Raw genomic sequence first — 21,256 nt, 5'->3', positions numbered from 1 at the left:
CCAAGTACTGCCTAAGGGTGCTGAATATGCTTACGCAATCAACCAATTTCACTGTATACTGTATTTTCTTTTCAGGCTCTGCTGTGGGTGTCGTGGTGGGGAAAGTGTATGCTTCTCTATCTTTCAGCTGCCAGTGTTCCTTGGCCTGTCAATTCTGTGTGGAATTTGACCTGGCTTTAAGTTTGGTATAACATCATCATTGCAGGCATATTAACTGATATCGAATTGGTATCCCTCTTTCTTTAAAAGGAGCATGCAAGCCACAGCAGGCTGTTGCCAGGAAAAAGATGTGGAAGTCAACTGGGTTGTGTAAGTAGAGTACTGTATATGAGTTTATTTTCTATTGTTTACCTGATTCAAATCTTGAACGGTCAAGGGGTGGTCACAGAAATCATAAGAACTATACAGGAAGCTAAAATGAAGTGCAAAGCCAGTGTCCATTTTCTAAGAACTCCAGTGCAACAATATGCAAAAAGGGTTGGCAAAAAACTCTACCTATTTAGGGAACTCACCACTAATAATTTAGAATCTGAGTTTAAAAAAAAAACAAGCTGCAGAACAGCATGCAAAGACAAGTTATATTTAGAATCAAAGCTAAGCAATATGAGAGCCAGCCTGAATGCCTTAAGCTTCATCTCTTGCCACCCTGGACAAGTACAAGTAAAAGATGGACAGTAAAAGATAGTAAAATGTGAGGTCACAGTCTGGAGCCAGGGTCTAAAATAAACAGACTGGATACCAAAACATGGCTATGAAATCATTGTGGATCCACAACAACAGGTAACACATAATGAACAGAAACGTGCAAGAACAAAACACAATATTCAGCACACATTTAAAAAAACAACATAATATTAACAACAAAGGTAAAGAAACTAAAATGTCCCTTTCGTTATACAGTATGTACACTGTGATAACAGATGAACAGCTGAGTCAACAGAGTAGTAAACAGCAAAAGATCTTATAAGAGGAATGCAGAAGGAATTTGTCTGATAATCTTATTAGTATGGGTACTGCAAACCATTAGCCCAACGAAACACCCAAAATGACCCCTTTGTGTGTCACACAGTTTTTAATTCGATTGTTACAATTTTGATTGTTACAATAATAACTGTCGATTTGAAAAATTACTTATAATTCAAGATGCCATATTATTGGTAGGAAATTAGTACTTTTGAAGTTGTGTGTGTGTGCTACATAACAGTTTAGTTTAATACAAATGTATAATCAAATTGACCAAAGATTAAATAAATACACCACTACAAAACAATCTGAGCAATACAGAAATACTACAGTTTTATTAGTCATTCACATTCTTCAAATCAGTCCAGTCATCATTTTGGAAAACAGCATTTGGTTAATTTTTTTCTCTTTATAAGAAAAGTCATCATAGCATTTCAGTCCTAGAACCACTAGTGCACTAAATGTATCCCAAGCTTTGTATGAAGCTGTCAGTCTTAATATCCTTAAATTGAATGCAAGGGAGTTTAGGAAGGAAAGCACTTCCACAATCATTAAGTGAACTAGGGTGTCCATGTCGTTATTTGGTAATTATAAGCTGTCACACAACTGAAACTAGTCCTAATTGACATGTCCTTTTGACCAGCTTGGTCTGAAATTACAAAGTCATTTTACTTTACAGAGGTGTACTTCTGAGACATCACCATATCAAACTTCTAAGCAACATGTTAAAGGCCCCAGCCCTTTTGTTTTTTAAAACAAAAAGGAGTTGAAATATTTAAACAAGATAGAATAGGATAAAAAAACGTATTTTCTTGCTATGTACATTCTCAGTCTAAGCATGGACTAAACTTAAATGTGTAGTCTGAAGAAGGTATATAATTGTTAAATTTGTTAAATCTTTAGACCATTAATTTGTTAATTGTTGTTTTCTGGGGTTTTTTTTCTGTGTAATATAAACTATGCATCACATGCTTCTGAGTCTTTTTAAATGGAAATGCATTCAAAGCAAGCAAAGACTTGTTCTATTCTGGTATCAAGATTTGATATAATATATGAATAAATAATGTTAACAAGCACCATAAATAACCCACAGACACATTATTAAAGTAAATATACTTTTTAAACAGCATTTTGTAGTGGTGATTACAGTCAAACAAGGTGAACTATTTAAAGCCACAAAGAAATCACACCTTCAGAAACCAATGGCAAATACTTTTAAATAGCAATGTCTGAGGATGGCATGTATTAATTATTTATCATGTTACCATAACAACACACTTGTCCTTGGTTGTCAAAATTAAGTGGCATGCTTTGGAGGATATTTTGTGTCTAAATTAAAAATAATGTTGGAATACCGTAAATATAATAGCAAATTAATATTTTAATGTGCATTCAATGGTTCCTACAGGATATGTATATGTATTTTACATAATTTTACATTGGTTTGTTCAGTAATATATTTGTTTGTTCACTTATTTCAGTATCTGCCTTATTATCTTTTGAGCTGTTTGCATGGCTGGATATGAGCTAAGAGCTAAGGTAAAAACAGATGATCAAAGATTTCTGGTGATTTACTCTGGTTAATTAATTACATTATAATTCATTAAAATACATAATAAATTAGACTGTGGCTAAGTAAGCTGAACACTACTGAGGATCCATTTTGTAAAGAGAGATATTTAGATGTATAAAAGTAGATAAAGAAAGTAATATAGAAAGTAAAAAAAAAACATCTAAAAAAGATATACATCTAGAAAAAATGTTAAAATAAAGTACAACTATAGTTGACACCAAAATTATTGGCACCCTAGTAAAGATGAGCAAAAAAGGCTATCTAAAATAATCAACACAAGTAATGATCTGTACTGTAATTTTCCAACATTTGAATGTTGAATGTGGGAGCCAAAGCCCGTGTTGGCAAAGCAATAAGCGGAACACAGGACACACCCTGGACAGGACGCCACTCCATCACAGGGCACACACAGACACACACACTCACACCAGAGCCAGTTTTCACAGAATTAACCTACAATATGTCTTTGGATTGTGGGCACTTGAAGAAACCCACTTGAACATGGCAAGAACATAAAAACTCAGGTTTACACATACAGTATAGAAATTGACCCTAGGACCACAGAGCTGCGAGGCAGAAATGCTAACCACTGCACCATCATTCCTCCACAGGAGGAATGTATTATACTTTATTAATCATTCAATGCAATAAACCAAAATTACACATTTCTTAAATTATTTATTTAAAAAATAAATGATTATATTTTTTTATTGCTGATCACTCACAAGAACACCTGTTTATGCAGACTGTCTATTGTTCAAGAAAGAAAAGTTAATTCACACTGCTGATATACTTAAACTGCCAGGACCCAGCATCATAGAATTCACTAAAATTCATGTCATTCCCTAAGCCTCACCAGCCCAAATCAATTTTATAAATTTAAAAAAGGAAATAATTTAAGGATATGAGATAAACCTTTGCTCAATGTGGACTGGAACAAGCAGTTTGACAATGAAACTATAAATTACTGAAAGCAATAAATTAAATCAGGATTTAGCAAGGTGTCTTGACAACTCAGTAAAAATGAAAGAACGAAAAAAGAAAATAGCAGAACACAAAGAAGTATATCCAAAAAATAGACTAAACATTTGTTATATGTACTGATAGAAAAAAGAAACGCAACACCTCCTCCTCCACACCTACGTGGAACAGGCTGAAGAGCAACTCATCCGTAAAGAGGACCTCATGCCACCGAGGACGAGTCGATTGCAGCCTCTATCTGGCCCAAGCCAGCTGGGTGTGACGTCCATGAGGTGTGAGCAGGCCTCTGACAGGTCGTCTTGCTCTAAGGCCAGCAGCGTGGAGCCTCACTGTCCTATCACTGATGCGGGCACTGTGTCTGCCAGCACTTTCAGCAGCAGTTCGGGTGGCAGATCTCTCAGATGGACCAGTCTGATGTGTCGGTCCCACTCTGATGTGGTCACTCGAGGGCGACTGGATCTTGGATGGTCATCTGTTCTGCCAGTCTGCTGAAAGTGGGGACTCAGTGGTGCGGCTTACTCCATAGTGTCTGGCAACGCTGGCACATGACATGCCTGACATGACATGATTAGTGATATAGCCAGAGATTTGCCATGACTCTCATGGGTAAGTTATGGGGCCCATCTTATTCCTCATTAAAATGAGTCCTCTGAGGTAGGTCATGCAGCATTGGGGCAGTAGCTTTCACAATTATGCAGATGACAAGCTGCTGTATATTAATACCAACCTGACACGTCCACTACTTTGACAAATTTAAAAGCTGTCTGGAGCTGGGTGTCTGGTTACTTCCTGGGTGTCTTTGTAGGAAATGTCCTCATATTTCATTTAAAATCTCCTGGCTAAGGTCTTCTCTCAGTTTTGTAGATGCTGAAAAGTTAATTCATATCTTCATTTGATTTCACCTGGACTATTGTCCAGATTTATTACAAAACGCCTTTTGTAATTCCCTTACTGCTCCACTAAGTTTGCAAATTTTATCATACAATATCACATATCATAGCCTAATGTGGATCTTTGAAGCACACCACTGCTTGCTTAAGCCCAGTTAGAGGTTATCTCCTTTAAGATGACTTACTGGTTTCTTGTTTGTTAAACAGTGCTCCATTGGCTTACATTTTCTTGAATTCCAATGGCTTTCAATTATATCTTGTCATATGCTCTAGTGTTATCCTTGTCCTTGTCTTAAGAATTCTATCATGATTGTTCAAAAGGACTTTCCCTGTAGCCATTGTCTCCTAAGAATGCTAATTTACCATTTCCAGAACTTTAGTCTAGAGTCTATAGTTTCCTAATTCAGATTTGCGCCCCTTTGTATGAACTGATGCTATATTTCCAATTTTATGATCTGGGTGTACCCCTTCCATTCTTTGTAATATCCTCAATATTGATGTTTGAATAACATCTCTCATTTCCTTAAGTTTCACTGGGAACGTTCCACCATGCTCCAGTGTTTTATTCGTTTTTTTTACAGTCGCAAACCTTGTAGAACCTCATTGCCAGTTAAAATTTATTGTAAAATAACACAGTACTGATGTGTAGCATGAGGTACTGTATTTTGTTGATATCTTCTATTATTTTAAACATTAGTGTAAGATTTTAATTTATCATAGTATCTTGATTATCGTCTATTATTAATCCCTTTTATCTTGTAAATGATTTACTCCTGTCTTGTAGTACTGAAAAAATGCTTTGCATTATTTATTGCCACTATTGCAATGTTTTTTGTCTCCCTCTTGGCAATCATATTGTATTTTTTCAGCTGTGTCTCTTGATTTGTGTACTATTTTTCTATCATGAAATCTTGATTTGTGTTATGCAATCTGTAAAGGTCTCCCTTCCTTCACTTTCTGCATTTCTGTTTGAACCAGATAGGCCATATTTTCTGAGATCTGACTTGAATTGTTCTGGAGATAAATTTATTTTGAGCCTTAAACACAGTTTTTTAAAATGGCCGTCTTTCTATGGGCTCTCTACACATCTGTTCTCAGTTCATTGCCTGTAAGTACTCCTCTTTCTTTGTTTTTCTCAAATCATAAGCCTTAATTTAAAGGCTTTGTTATAGATTTTGTTAAAGACTGAAACTTTACTGAAATATATATTATAAGCACAATTCTTCAGTGGTTTTTGAATTCCATATTTGAAACTTTAGAAATAATTATAATAATTCATATGACACCTTTCATGGTATTTTATTGATTTAGGGAAAATAAAAGTAAAATTGTGCTAACCAAAAGTATTTATGTTCCTATTTGCATGCTTTTTTATTATTAATACATGTATTTATTTATTAAATACAATGATCAGGCAAAAAGTATTAAAGATACTTTAATGCAATCACTGGTTTTAATGCAGTCACATGTTTTGCTTCAGCCAGCTACTTAATTTTGTAATTGTTAATCTTCATGACCAATATAGGAATTAAAAATGTGATTTTCTCAAAGAAATGCAAAGTAGCATACTGGCCTTGAGTTGAGTAAACCTCACTTTATGTAAGATAACGAAGCACAAACATAGAAGTTGACCAGAAACTTGGGAGAAACAATGTGTTTCAACAAGACTAGAAACACAAACTCACAAAGACAAATGGAGCGGTATTACAGTCATGGATGGAAAACATTTTAGAAATTAACAAAACAGAAGAATTTTGGATTTGGAATTTACATTTGCAGAGAGAAGGGGGGGTAAAGTTGGTTTTAAAAAGGTGGTTCTAAATCTTCATACGCAAAGCACATTCTGTAGTATATTAATAGGCTTAGTGCAGCTAGGTGGTATAGTATGTGTGAAAAAGTGGTGACCTATGGAATTAAATGAGTTAGTTGAGCTTAATACATGTTAAAGTTTATGCAGCATATATTTGAAATGTATAAAAAATAAATACATTTTCAATGGTATTGATTTGCAATTTCAACCACCCCTGAATGCTATTACAAAGCTGCGAAAAAAAGCTTGAAACAGCTCTAGAGGCATAAATTAAAAAGCAAAGTAATTATCAGAACTTCTCATGGGTCTTCTCAGAGCTTCAGAAGTACTCAAGGGTAAATTACTGCAATTACTGTCTTTTGTAAAGTCTCAAAGTATAAGAAGAACCACTTTCATATAATGATTTGAGCAAAATCTCTGATCAATAAAGAAACTAAATAAAAATAGATTTTTATTTTACAAGAAAATGCCACTAATATTTATTCTGACCTGAGCTGTTAAATGGTAAAATCTTTGAATTTAAATGAAGTCAAAACTGGAATAAACACAAGGGAACTACAGCTACCAACATTTGGTATAGTGTGCATTATACAATACATTTATATATATATACTGATGGAATAAAGAAAAACAACATTTTCTGGAATGAGAATACTATAGTTATAGCTTATGTTCTTTCACAAAAAGTTGTCAATTTGTTTTAAGCCCTCTAACCAGCAATACACCTTGTGCAGTGAGGGATTGCAACTTGCCAATCACACGAAAGCTTGTTAGATGCACTTTTACCCGATGAAGTCCAGGTGGAACAATACCTGATCAGGTACTGCAAGAAAAAGAACACACTCCATAATGCCTGGAATGTCACCAGAAGCAAGGGAGAGGGCCATTGTGATGCTGCAGGCAGGCATGTCATGTGCCAGCATTGCCAGACACTATGGAGTAAGCTGCTCCACTGTGTCCGGACTGCAGAGAAGGTTTCGTCAGACTGGCAGAACAGATGACCATCCAAGATCCGGTCGCCCTCGAGTGACCACACCAGAGCAGGATTGACACATCAGATTGGTCCATCTGAGAGATAGTTTCAGATCTGTCACCCGTATTGCTGCTGAAACTGCTGGCAGACACAATGCCCGCATCACTGACAGGACAGTGAGGCTCCATGCTGCTGGCCTTAGAGCAAGGCGAACTGTCAGAGGCCAAATGCTCACATCTCCTGGACATCACACCCAACTGGCTTGGGCCAGACAGAAGCTGCGATGAACTCGTCAGTGGTGGCATCAGGTCCTCTTCATGGATAAGCCACTCTTGAGCCTGTTGTACGCAGACAGGAGAGCCAGAGTGTGGAGGAGGAGGTGTTGTGTTTGTTTTTTCCATAAGTATACTGTATATAAGAGTCATAGAAAGGTATTTATGAAGAATTATTCTTGTGATGGCCATGAAAGATTGTTGTGAAAGATTGGCAACATTTTATTGGAAAGAATTTGATAGAAATCTTGAGAAAATATTCAATATGTTCTGAATAAAACAAAATCTATATTACTTCTGGTAGAGTACTGTATGGTTCTTTATTTACTAAGCTTGGTTCCAATCTAATTCAAGTACGGTACAGTATTTGCCAATTCAAGCTCCTTCTGAATACTGTAATCTTTTTGCACAAATAAATTGTGTCAGCATGGAAATTTGTATATTTTAAGGAAGATACTTTCACATATTACACTAGATAAGGGTTTCCCAATCCTAGTCCTGGAGGCCCACACACCTGTTGGTTTCTATTCCATCTGAACTTAATTACTCAAGTTAAGCCATAATTAAATGAATAAGCTGCTTCACTGAAACATTTGCAAGCATCTTTTCGAGAGCTTGGGATTTGATTTTAATAGGGAAATGCAATAGTTAAAAGGCCACCTCTGGTAGGTTTAACATCTGTCACACAGTTCAAATTAATCCTGGCATTAAGCCAATTACAAATACAATAGGGTAACTGACAAATTGGCTGGAACAAACACCGACAGGTGCTTGGGTCTCCAGAACCAGGTTTGGGAACGTGTGCACTGGTTAAATAGTAACTCCAATCTTTGTCTCTTGTAGCAGCGGGAACATATCTAATTGGACAGTCTCATTGCAGCTAAAAGTATGTTGCACTGAGGGCCTCCTCTTTCCCTCCCCAGGAAACAATAGTTCCTGTCCTCCCTTGATATAATTTCTACAGAGCACTGTCTGGGTCCAAGGTGCCAGGAGAGGTGACAGTGAAGGTGTGGAGTGCTGCGAGTGACACTTCAAGTACTCACACTGTAGCAGTTTGACTTTCTTTCATAGCTCCTTCATTTAGAAGCTCTGAGGTGATACCACTGAAATCATTCATGAGTGATTGTTGTATTGGATTGTTCTTGTTTTGTTCTGTTTTTATAAGCAATGTACACAGCCTATAGCAAGTCTGCACAACCTTGAACTTTTTTCACATTTTGTTGTGTCAGTGCCTCACAGTTCCTTGCGTTGAAATGAGAATATTTTCCTCCTATCGAATCACCGTACTCCACAGTTTTAAAGGGCAAGAATGCTTTTATTGTGAAAAAAAATATTTCTTAAATATACAAAAGTGGCCCTGGGTTAATTAGTTGTTTTTATTTCACAGTCTCTTATCTGGCTCTTAAAATGTTTGATGGAATCAAATGTCCACAGATAAAACAAGGATTTCAAGATTCTCCCATCAATGGAAATAATATAATTATTTTGTATGCCAGCCTTGCAGAGATGGAAAGGTCTGGAAAGTTTGTTTGGGAAATAAAACTGTTGATGTGTGTACATTTCAACAGATTTTTAGCCAATGCAAATTTTAATTAAATCTAACTGCAGGCAGCTCCCTTGAAACAAGACACTCCAGTTCTAACTCAAATGTCTCTGTTGATGTTGGAAAGAATGTTGGAACTGTTGTTGTCTGCAGAGACTACAGTAAGTGCCTGTTAAAACATTTTCACTTTAAATTCCCCAAATGAGATAGTTTTCCAGATTTCTTTATGGATTTATTTTTATGTATTTAACATGTAAGCATAGTATTAAAATAAACATCACTGATATTAAGAATAGTTTTGTACACTTAAAACAACACAAGGTGGAATGTGATATGGGGAAAGAATAATTGTACCGCTGTTAAATTACAACAGAAAACTGATATTAGCGAGGCTTTACCACATTTTCTGAAAGTGAAATTAATTCGAAACATTCGATAAAATTTCAGAGATATCTTATCCTGTTACATGCATACAGAGATTCTACCATTGAAAACACTTTCCTTGAAAAAATTTAATTGCAAAAAATGTTTTATATTTTATGTGTCTACAAACACAAAACATTTATTTTAATTTACTCATCTTAATTCTACAAACAAGAAGAGTAGAAGCAAATACTGTTTATGTACTTTATTTATCTGTTTATGTACTTTTATTTATCCCACTGTGGAGCCAAATCACATTTGGCATTCTGTAAGCTCCAGTGCAGTCCTATCAAAATTACATTTTTTACTCCCATACTGCAAATTCACTGGCATCTAGTGTACTCACTGTTGGAGAGTGATGGCGTGATCTAAGTAATGGGTACCACGCCTGCCTCAAGTCCATCCAAACCCAGATGCTAAATTGTGCTCTGCTTATGCCATAGCCATTGCTCAACACACCCATACAGTATCTGGCCTGTAAGTCTCAACCTCATTTCCCAGCATGCCTATTTTCCATTTGAGCCTGTGATGCAGCTTTCAAACTTCCAGTTATTCTTTTCGGAATGAAGCAGTTTGGGAAATACTCAACAGATTGCATGCTTTAATGTTTTGCAAAGAATGATCAAAATAAAGTGGAAAAATACACATACTGTACAGTAGGTAGCAAGTAAGTACTTTGTGGGTGTTCAGACACTAATCCTGACATTTGGCTTTCAATATTAAATGGAATTTACCCTTCATCCTCCCTCTAAAATTCACCATAACAATCCTGATTTCAAACCTTCTTGCCAAGCTTGTTTTGCCAGTATCCAGGACCAGCAAGAATAAAAAAACATGGGTCATTAATTACAACTCAGTTAATCGTAAAGTACATTCAGTTTTAAATAGCAAAGATGACTGTTCAAGAACGTAGTCTGGAAAACAAAAAAACATATAGTGCAATTCTATGAAACGTACCTTTAGTTCAGAATAAAATAATTTTAAATTAATGCACATTAGAAGATAAATAGACATACAAACAGGAAATGTACTGTAGCAATGGCAGAGAATGTTAAAATTGCTGTTTCACATGCTTTTCTGCATGTGAAGTGGCAAAGTCACAATCATAGATATGATCACCACAAATACATTTTCTGAAAATCTTTAAAAAATACAAATACCTGCTGATGATGGTTAATACTTCTTAAATTATTTTGTATTATGTGAAACTTGCAGCATTGTATTTTGGAGCCTTCAGCACTAGGACAAAATGGAAGTTGTGTCAGTTGGCCAACTTATACATTACATACTGTACTGTCGTTATGGTTGTCTAACATGCTCAGTGATCATGTTCAGGAGAGCAGAACTACATACTTTGCTGTGTCTCTGACTTTACCCTTTAGAACCAAAGACAGTGTAAATTATTACTATTATTTTCACTGACATAAATAAACAGTTGTGTGATACAGAGGAAGTAAAAGTTTATTACATGCTGAAAATAGAAGAAAAGAAACACAATGTTTCGGCTGTGGAGCCTTTCTCTGGGAGCCTTCTTCCCCACACCCAAAGAAGGCTACACAACCGAAACGTTACTTGTTCTTTACTTGTTCCTTTGCAGCCTAAACATGCTGACGAAGCTACCTTCTTGAACTACGGTTATATGATACATGTGCCGATTGGAAAATAGCTTTGAAATGAACATTTTATTTTCATTCTGTACGACACCGTGATAAAATGACTAAATTGGAATAAAATAAATCTTCAAGTTATATTCCTTAATCAGTGTACAAGTACTTTGTGTACTTTGGTGAAAATAATTCACTTAAGTGTTAGTAAAAAAATGTAATCTTTCGCTGCATCGGCTGCATGTGTAAAAGCAGAGGAATGTAAATAAGAAGAGGCCCTATTTGATAAGAAGCATTTACAGTATATCCACAGACCAGGTCTTCATAAAGCTGTCTTCCTCCTTAAGTAATCTAAAAATACAGTATACATAACATTATATTGGCCTCCATTGAGTTTAGCCTGTCTGTTTCTCCTAAGACCAAAGGTCCAAGGCACAGGTGTGGGTAGAATCTATTGAAGAATCTAGTGGTACAGTAAGTGTCCGTATGTTCTTGTATCTCTTGTCTAGGGGCAGTGGGGTGAAGAACTCATGCCTGGGGTGGTGATTGTCCTCTGTAAGGCCAGAATTCTACCAGGGCAGCAGTCCTCATAAAGCTGTTTAATCTCCATGAGACCACAGCTGATTCTCTTCTGGGCCACATTCACCATTCTCTGCAGTGCCTTTCTCTCTCGAGAAGAGGTGTGGCTGTACAACACAGTGACCCCGTTGGTAAGGATGCTCTCGAAGGTGCAGCGGTAGAAGTTAATCACCACAGGTACAGGCACTCCCCATCGCTTGACGCACTTCAGGAAATAGAGGCGCTGCTGAGCCTTCTTCAAGATAATGTCTGTGTTCACAGTCCAGGTTAGGACATTAGAAATGTTATAATATTTAGAAAAAAGTTAAATCTATACAAATACCACAGACTATTCTCGATTGTATTTCTGAATGTTATGTCACACTTACAGTAGTTCAATATTTTATCTACATCTAAAGAAGAAAGGTGTTGGCATAAACTATTAGATTTGATTAGTAAATCAATAATATTAAAATTTGCACTGTAATAAATTGTTGCACTACTTCCTACTTCTTTCTGTTGCACTAATGTAAAAACATGAACATTTACAAGACTTTGTTCAAATATACAGTATGTTAAATCTGATCAGAAAATGCTTTTATAAAATATACCTACTTTTTAATCAGTTCAATGTTTAACATGCTGTAATACAAAAAATTATTAAACAGTATACAATTCTGTAATTGGAAAAAGATTGTCTCTCAGCATTGACCGGGATTCGAAGCCAGGCAGTTTCTGGAAACAGACCAAATGCCACAAATGAGATGTTAAGTTTTGCCATCTCCACCTGGCGGTACAAGACTGTGTTTTCCAAGAACACATTGTTTTAATTGTTTTAAGCTCTGTAAGTGGATTAAAAAACTTGTGAATTAGAAATTAAAGGAAATTAAAGTTATCTGGTGAAATGAATGAGTTCTGAATTAAATTCACAAATGTAACACAGGATTACAGCACCAGCAGGAGTAAAACCACTGTATTAAAAAAACACAGGGATCATTATGGTGCAAATTGTAGGATATATTATGTGGCTTTCATTATTCTTGGAAAAGGAAAATATAGAAAACAGCAAATAACAGAAAAATGCTGAAATTAAAAAAATGTTTTTCTCTAATGAAAATAATTTGCTTGATCTTTATACAACAGATTTCAGACAGGATTTAATCCAATGTGTTGCACTGCTGTGCGGATTAAATGCTGTCTAATGGCCATTACAATCCATTTACTGATGGATTTACTCTACTTTCTAGGCTAAAACTCTCTTTATTAAAAAAAAAATCTCCTATCATGAATTTATGAGACCTTAAGCATAACAGAATATATATACACTGTACAGTATATATATATAAACCACTTGTAAATGTTTAGAAAGAGCTTTATGTTTTAGATTATAGTTTTGCATATATTCACATTTTATAGAACAGACATGATATAGGCAAGTTTAGTTTGCTGAATAAATGTTGACATTAACCAGGTTGACCAAAAGAGGGTTGCTCATCTACAGTATGACTAATGTTTTGTAGTAGGTTGCTGATACAGACTTGTGAGATTCCATCCCATTCAATGATTAGAATTAGATGATTAGATGTCATCAAAACTCATTCCACAAATGTTTGGTAAGTAGGGAATCTACAGCATAACTTTCACATTTTAATTTCACAGAAAAGCCATTGCTATTCAAGCAGCATAGTGTCAGCAGTGCTGTGCTGGAATGTTGTCACTCAGGATGAGGTTGCAGAAAGTGAGGTTCCAGGGCTACATGAATGTAGTGCCTGGCAGTCAGGTTGCCATCACTCACTTCAGATAGAGTTCTGCTGAAACCATCACACTTAGACCTCTCCATCGAGCTTGTCAAGGTGACTCGTGGTCTCTCAGATCATGGCCTGGTATTTAGGATTTAAGCTCGAATGTAATATCTTCCCAGGTTAGAAATTGTTGGCTGTGAATATCAATTCTATACATTTTAAATGTATTATTTATTTTAAAAATATCTAAAATAATTAATTTAAAAGGTATTGTAATTATTGTAAAATTTAAAATTAATTGTATATTGTAATAATACAATTATTTTTAAAATATGGTATTTAAAAAGTTATAATAATTTATTAATACATTTGTAAGATTTAGTCCATGGTACAACATGACAGTGATAGATGGGGCACGTTCCTTACTTTTTATGTATTTCTTTCTTGATTAAGACCAACCTTGACATTGGACATCTCAACCGACTCAGATCAGAATTTGTAATATTATACTCTGGTTTTTACTGAGCTGATTTGTTAGACCTGTCTCTTTTGTTTATTTTATCAGGTTTATCAAATTCAGGTTTATTTTCATATATACCTGAGTACAATGAAATTTTTACTTGCATGTTTTCCTCACACGACAAATGACATAACAGATTAAATAAAAGATGACAGAACATCGGCACAGAAAATTACATAACAAGTGACATCACAATTCTCGGAGACAATTACAGAGTAGTAGCTATAATTTTAACCAGCATTTGGAAACCAGTGGCAGTATTTTCAGTTCAGTGCAAAACAGAGGGGGTGTAAGTGGGGGGTAGTTTAGAAATGGTACAGTATGGCTCTTGGCCCTTATGGCTTCTTGTAAAGCACCTTTAAACAGTGTATCAAGATGGGTAATATATAAAATAAGGCTTATTATTCTATCACTCTTCAACTGTGACCAAACAGCTCTCTCACTAACCTCTTCAAATTTATTCCCAGTTCCAGTTCCATGAATCTATAAAGGGAATTAAATTTGAAAAACAGAAATGTATCCCTTTAAAACTACATTGTTTTAAAGCTACTGAAATTGGAGAACCTGTTTCAAAGGTATCATTCTCCCCTGATGTGTCATGGTTTTGGTAAAAACTTTTTTTTTTTTCATTTGAAAAGACAACTTAAAATGATAAATATTCTGAAAATGGAATTTCAATATTAATCACTATTATATAAAATCACAATGTAGTCCCTTAGCACTTAAGGTCTTGAATATAATGAACAAAATAAAAACTAATGGATCGAATTGTTCAACAACTGTGCCTAAACAAGTTGAAGTGGTTTCGTAATTTCTAATATGTTGATCCTGGCGTAGTTTGATAAAGGAAGCAGATGTGCAGTCTGACTAAGGACAAAGAACTACTTCATTCAAGTACCTAGCCCTTGTTGTTTCTCTTTGTCTGACTTGTTTGGATTAAACAAGATATTGTAATTGACACCCTTTCATTATTGGATCCAGAACTTTTTTTTAATTACCTTTTGTTTTATTGGTAAACAAAAATTACTGGTTTATTTTTTGGTAAATTAAAAAATTGAAAAACCCCAGACTTAATCTCTATAATATCAAATTGGAAAACACATTACCAGGATCATGCATTTTTTGTAATACTAAAAATCCTTAGCAGTTCCCAAACCTTTATCACATTTAAGTAAAACAGTTAAGGGCCTCACTTTATGCTTTTGATTGTTTTTTGGTACATGAAAAAGGGATGGCAAACATCTGATCTTATATTTTCCACTATCCAAGACAGACTTTATTAGCATACTTGGTTTGGTAAAATGTTGGACCAGATGGTCTATTTGAGTGTAGTAACAAGTGGCCTTAATGTCTTTAATGTCTAACAGATGGCACATTTACCTCAAGGTCGTTTATTGAAAACTGGTCTGCTGATCAGTTTAAAACTTCCTTTGAAACTGCTACCCTTGAGAACAGTTGCATTAAATGCCACCTGCTCCTCCTGTATACCTCATAAGGAAAACTGTCCTGGCAGCACACCTCAGAATTGCAGATCACTAAAATACACTTGTTTCCTACCTAACATCTCTCTGAGGGGTCCATTGTTGCTAAGAAGATAATTGGTTGTTTAGGTAAGAGTTGGTGTAAAGCCAAAAGCAACCTCGAACTCACTTAAAGACACAAACAAATCTGTGCTTTGAGGCAAACTTTGGTGAATTACATTTTTTAAAAGGCTGGAAAATGCATTAAATTATTTTTTAAATCTAATCTCAGAGGTGGCTTCTACACCTACAGTAGATTCTTTGACCACCATTTCAGATGAAAAGCAAATTATTTTTTTTACAACTGTTATGTTAAATATTCCCAGTCTAGCGAGGGTCTGAACTCTGCTTATCGGCAGTCTTTTGAAGGTTACAAAAAATGTACTTTCCTAATTTGTACATTTTAAGCAAATATCTCACTACAATGAAAGAGCTCAGGTGGAATGAAAATAAGAACAACAGATTTTTAAAAATCACAAAAGGGATTTCCCACAGATGTCTGTGACTTGAAAAAACATCATTTTTTTCTGCTTGACAGTAACCATAAGCCTTTAGCTACTGTTGTGTGCTTCTTGCTGCTTCTTATCTGAAAGGAAATGTGCAATGCAATGCACTGCACTGCTCCTACAAGTGTATGTCAGGTTCCACTGAAAAACAGAAATGCATTCTTGTGAAGCCAAGTGTGAAAGATGTGAAATTATCAAAATAAATAAAAGAGAGGGGCAAACGTTGTGCTTTTTAATATTCACTGTTAGAACTTTACATCCTCAGGTGGCTTACATATCAGGATATTGGATTTAAAAAATGATACTGTCAAGGTTTATCTAAAATACGTCAGTTGAAAAAATAAAACTAATGCTTTTATATGCGAAGTATGCCATTACTTTAATATTGCCTACTTTTTAGTGTCAGAAAAAAAATCAGATAATTTAGTTCTTAGTGTCTGAAAATATTTTTTCCTAAGTTTTTTATGTCTATGAAATGATATACTGATTACAGCATTTTACTGTCATCCTTTCCTACCATAAATGTGGAAATTAGCCTAGTTGTTTGTATATCGAGCAACTGTAATAAATTTAATTCTTCAATAGTCATTCAGATATTTCAGGTTCAGATTTTATTCAGAATAATGTTTACATTATCATTTAATTCAACAAAAAATTTTAAAAATCCAGATACTGAAACAATATACTTGAGATAAAATTGCACAGCAATTCCACTGAATTCTGGGAACTCAATGAAGTGGGAGTGATGACATTTTTAAAAACAAGATAAGCACTGTGCAGAACTGGGCAAAGGCATTGACTGTTTGAGTCAAGTGATTCTAGGCCTATTATTACACGTGTCAATGCACTGGCAACATAAATTGTTGCAGTCTTTGTATGCGATATCATCTTTGGAGAATTCACCATGCAACAAACTGACAGTATTCGTTTGATTGAAATTGCTGTTCATCTGAGTAACATCCAATTAAGAACTATGTCATGTAAAATTATAAAAATGCACTAGAAGAATAACAAATTGTCATTTTCCTTTTTGAACTTTTTCTCTTTCTCTAGGGTAGTCAAAATAATTATGGATAGATGCGTTAGGTACATACAGTACATAAATATAAGGAGTAATTGGGCAATTGATTTTTAACCATTTATTAACCAGTGAAATGGCATATCGGTAGGAATATAGGGTATTCTGATAAATTGATATACTAGAGTACTTACAATAGGGTGTTACAGAGGACAATCTATGCAGGATATGGTTGCAGAGGATACAAGTTGCCAGCCGACTGCCTCAAGTGGCCTGATGATGGTCTTGTTAACCATTTCTCATTTTTTCCTTTTCTTTTCAAACACCCCGGGCATCAATTGCATTAGCACTGAGGTTGTTGCATGTTAGGACAAACATAATGATACATAATTTGAAAAAAATATTTTTATCACCACATTCAATCAAAAACCATTCGTTACATAATTTGCATTAAAGACCTGTTTCTGTTTTAACTGTGTGGTTTGGGTAAAATGAAGAAATTGTTCTTATGAAATGGTCTGTGATTGGTCTCTTTATGTACTGTATATACAGTACTGTATGTAGTGTATCCTGACCTGGCAGAACCTGGCAGTTCTGTGATGGTAAAAAATTACAAGAGTAGTTCAAGTAGGTAGCTGAGTCAGCGTGCGTAGGCTGCAAAGGAACTGGTAACGGGTTTATTCCATGCCGAAAAGAAAAGAAAGGAAACAACATTTTGGCCGTGGAGCCTTCTTCAGGGCTGTGAGGGCTTCCTTTCAGCATGATTGACAAGATTCTGTTCTCATCAGGACTCTGGATTTATATTGCTCCTATTATGTGTCAATTTCTGCTTCTATTAGAACATCAATCAAATTCTTTGCTGAATCACAGATATGTAAAAAAATGCTCTACATAGAGACTTTAACTTGAGAGTAGAAGATGCCATTGTGCGGACTAGAACCAATCACAAGAAGTATCTGAAATGTCAATTCCTTCTTTTTTCTTTTTATTAAATGCACAGGACGTCAGTACTACACCACTAATACCTCATTTTACCATAGAATCTGGCACAATATATCCTGCACACATCCAGGTCCTCACTCTCTATCCTTCCATTTTCTAACCACTTCCTCCAATTCAGGGTCACAGGGGAGCCGAAGGTCATCTATCAAGTTGGTTCCCAAACATCATCTGTAGCAGAAGCATTGTCCACAGATGGTCAATCCAGAAGTACCACAGAATCCAACCAAAGGATGATGTTTTCAAGAATGCTTTAGGGGAAGCTCTCAAATCTCAGGAAAGTGAAAAACAGCCAGCTCTCACCAAACAGCATTATGAACATCCATTCAATTCATAAATCCACAGTCATTGAATTCCATCCAACAACTAAGTCAGTAGTTTGAGTAGGTCCTAAGGAATGCCACAGAAAGACAAATTCGCATAAGATATTTGACAAACCTCACCTAGCTAAGGGAGTGGCAGTCTATCCAATGCTGGATAGGCTGGCCAACCCCCCCCCTCACTATTGTTAGGAGTGAGCTTGGGAGTTTGCTGCAAGGATGCAGGAGAAAAGGTGGTGGGATGTGAGAGAGATACGTAAGAAGATCTTCAGTACAGGACTTACAGTATATATGTAGACAAGTGGAAGTGTGCAAGATCAGGATCTAACTTTCCTAGTATTCTTTCTAGTATAATTTATGTGAGAATTACATTTATTTAACAGCCCCTTACTCCTGCAATGCCAATTAGCACCAAAAGCCCTACTTAGCAGTCTTTGACTTGAAAAAGGTGTTTGGGGTGTGTTATTTTCCTAACTCAATATTTCTGAGTGCTATTCTCCTTTTGAACATAGACAAGCTCACTGCTGCAGATCAGCTGAGTGAATGTACTGACTAAATGAACAAAATGGATATTAAATTATTCAATCTACAATAACTCCAGTCCAAAACTAAAACTTCAGTCATCAAACTCAGGCATGCTGATAATGGTGTGTGTATGTGCCTTGATAGATATTGATTTCCAGACAACTGTCAACATATTGACAGCATATGAGGAGACTTAACATTCAGAAGATCAAAGTCATCAATCAGCATGTTCTTAATGTACATGTGATTGATTTAGATTCACAATGAGTGTCAGAAGAATATACAGCATTTTCCATTTCTTAAGAGCTGTCTTTTACAGAAGGCTGATATTGAAATAATATTGAAAATTGAATACCTGAAATCTGAAAGTGCACCCCTTGGCTACCTGAAGATGAAGGTTTTATTTAGACTACCATGTTGAAACGGAAACTGGTCTGAATGCCTCACATTCACTTATCAATGTTCCTTTATGAGGACTGGAGTTGTGTCACTGATTGTACAAAATATTTTTTTTGTATAAGATATAAAGTGGGAGAACAGGTGCACCCACACCAGTGCTTTCTCCCAAATAGGCACCATAAACATTGAAGCCATAATAATCCACCTTTTCATGCCATGGTGTATCATGTCATGTAGTGACGTAGCATACTGTATCATGTCGGACAATCGGCTCCTATAGAAGGTTGTCTTCACCCGACTTAGCCAAGACTAACACACTAGAGGAGGACAGAAAAAGCATTTAAAAATAAGGTAAAAATGTGACCATTATGGTTCTGCGCAGGCTCGTGCCCTCGCTGCTCCGCTCCACTGGTTTGTCCCGCAACACCTAGGCGCAAACCCAGGTCTCCAGCATAACACAACAGGGAACCAGTCGAGTGAGCTAAAGGAGACCTCCCTCAGCCCAGGCAGCTGAAGTCGCTGCTACGTGCAGGGAGGGTGATGATGTCACCGTGCCCAAACTAGCTCCGCTACAAAAGCAAACATGAAGAAATGCAAAATTAACCAGAGAAAGAACACCTGCAATGGAGCCCAGCACAATTAAACTATTGAAGAGAATCCCAGATTGTACAGCACATGACCAGATATCTCCTAACCTCACCTTTGGGTTAACGTTAGTGCCATTCTTGGCCATATAGGGAAGTCAATGCAAGAAAAATTTATTGGGTTAAGGTTAGTGCCATTCTTGGCCATATAGGGAAGCCAACGCAAGAATGATTTTTTTTTTTAAATGTAACATTACATCACTTTATGGACGGCACAGTGGCATAATGACTAGCATTACTGTTTTGCAGTACTGGGACTCTGGGTTCAGTTCTGTTCCTGGAGTGCCGTCTGTGTGTAGTTTTTATATTCTCCCTGTGTTCTTATGGGTTTCCTCCACGTGCTCATGTTTACTCCTACAGTCCATAAACATACTGGTAGGTTAATAATAAAGTGCAAAGAACATGCAAACATTACCCCAGGATTTAAACCCAGGGTCCCAGTGCTGCAAGACAGCAATACTAACTACTGTGCCACTATACCACCATTTTTATTTTTCATATGGGGGAAAATGTCCGGTTGTATGTGTTTTCACTGTGTATTGCACTTTTGTGGTGCCTAACCCCAGAGAAAACTCCCTGTACCCTGCTTTCAGTTGTTGAATAGTGACAGCATTATGAAGTTTACACAATGGCTTGTATTATAGGATTCAGTTACTTTTAAAAAAAAAAACAGCATTTTTCTGTGCTCCTCAAGTTCAATTAAATATTGTTAAATGCTGGAGGGTGTAAAAAATTTTAATAAATGAGGATATACTTTGAATTGTAAAATCAGCTCCTGACACCAGCTTGCGTCGCAAGCAAATTATAAAAACTTAATAATTACACACCCCCTATTGTCATGGAATGCTCAGTGGTAACACATGCAGACACGTGGTTTCTTTGTTTCTGGCACAATGAGGGAGCTGAGAAAAGCAGCAAACTTTATAAAGAAGAATGATTGAACAACAACTACTATTATTTACAATTATTATTTACAAGGACTATAATGACCTGGCCTAGCATTCTAGAGTAAGTGTAATCAGATCTTAAACCTACAGATAATGTTCAAATACAGTACAGAAAATGGGATCCTTGTACTTTTAAAAATAAAAACCCTTCAAAGGACATCCCCTAAAAGCTTGGCTTACTGACTACCAAAGAATGTTCTAGTTTTTTATAAATTTCAAAAAAAGAAAATGGTCGAGATAAGAAAATGGACAGTTACAAGGTCCAATCAGGATTGAATTTCCTTAAAGTGTGCATTTTGTTTTGCTTTAGAAATGAGAAAAGAATATGTGGAGTTATTTCTTAGCTGATACTCAACTGGACACAAAAATATACTGTATAGAGAAACAATGCACAGACCCAAGACTGTCAGATTACTGTGAACCATACAAAATGTTATACTGTACTGTATATGCACATAAACATAAAATCGGAGAAAACCCATTTGTGATACATTATATTCAGACCTCTTTCTCACTTAAATTATTG

Source organism: Lepisosteus oculatus, chromosome 2 (genome assembly GCF_040954835.1).
Source record: "Lepisosteus oculatus isolate fLepOcu1 chromosome 2, fLepOcu1.hap2, whole genome shotgun sequence".
In the NCBI taxonomy this organism is placed as follows: Eukaryota; Metazoa; Chordata; class Actinopteri; order Semionotiformes; family Lepisosteidae; genus Lepisosteus; species Lepisosteus oculatus.
Note: the sequence above shows the minus strand (reverse complement) of the source record.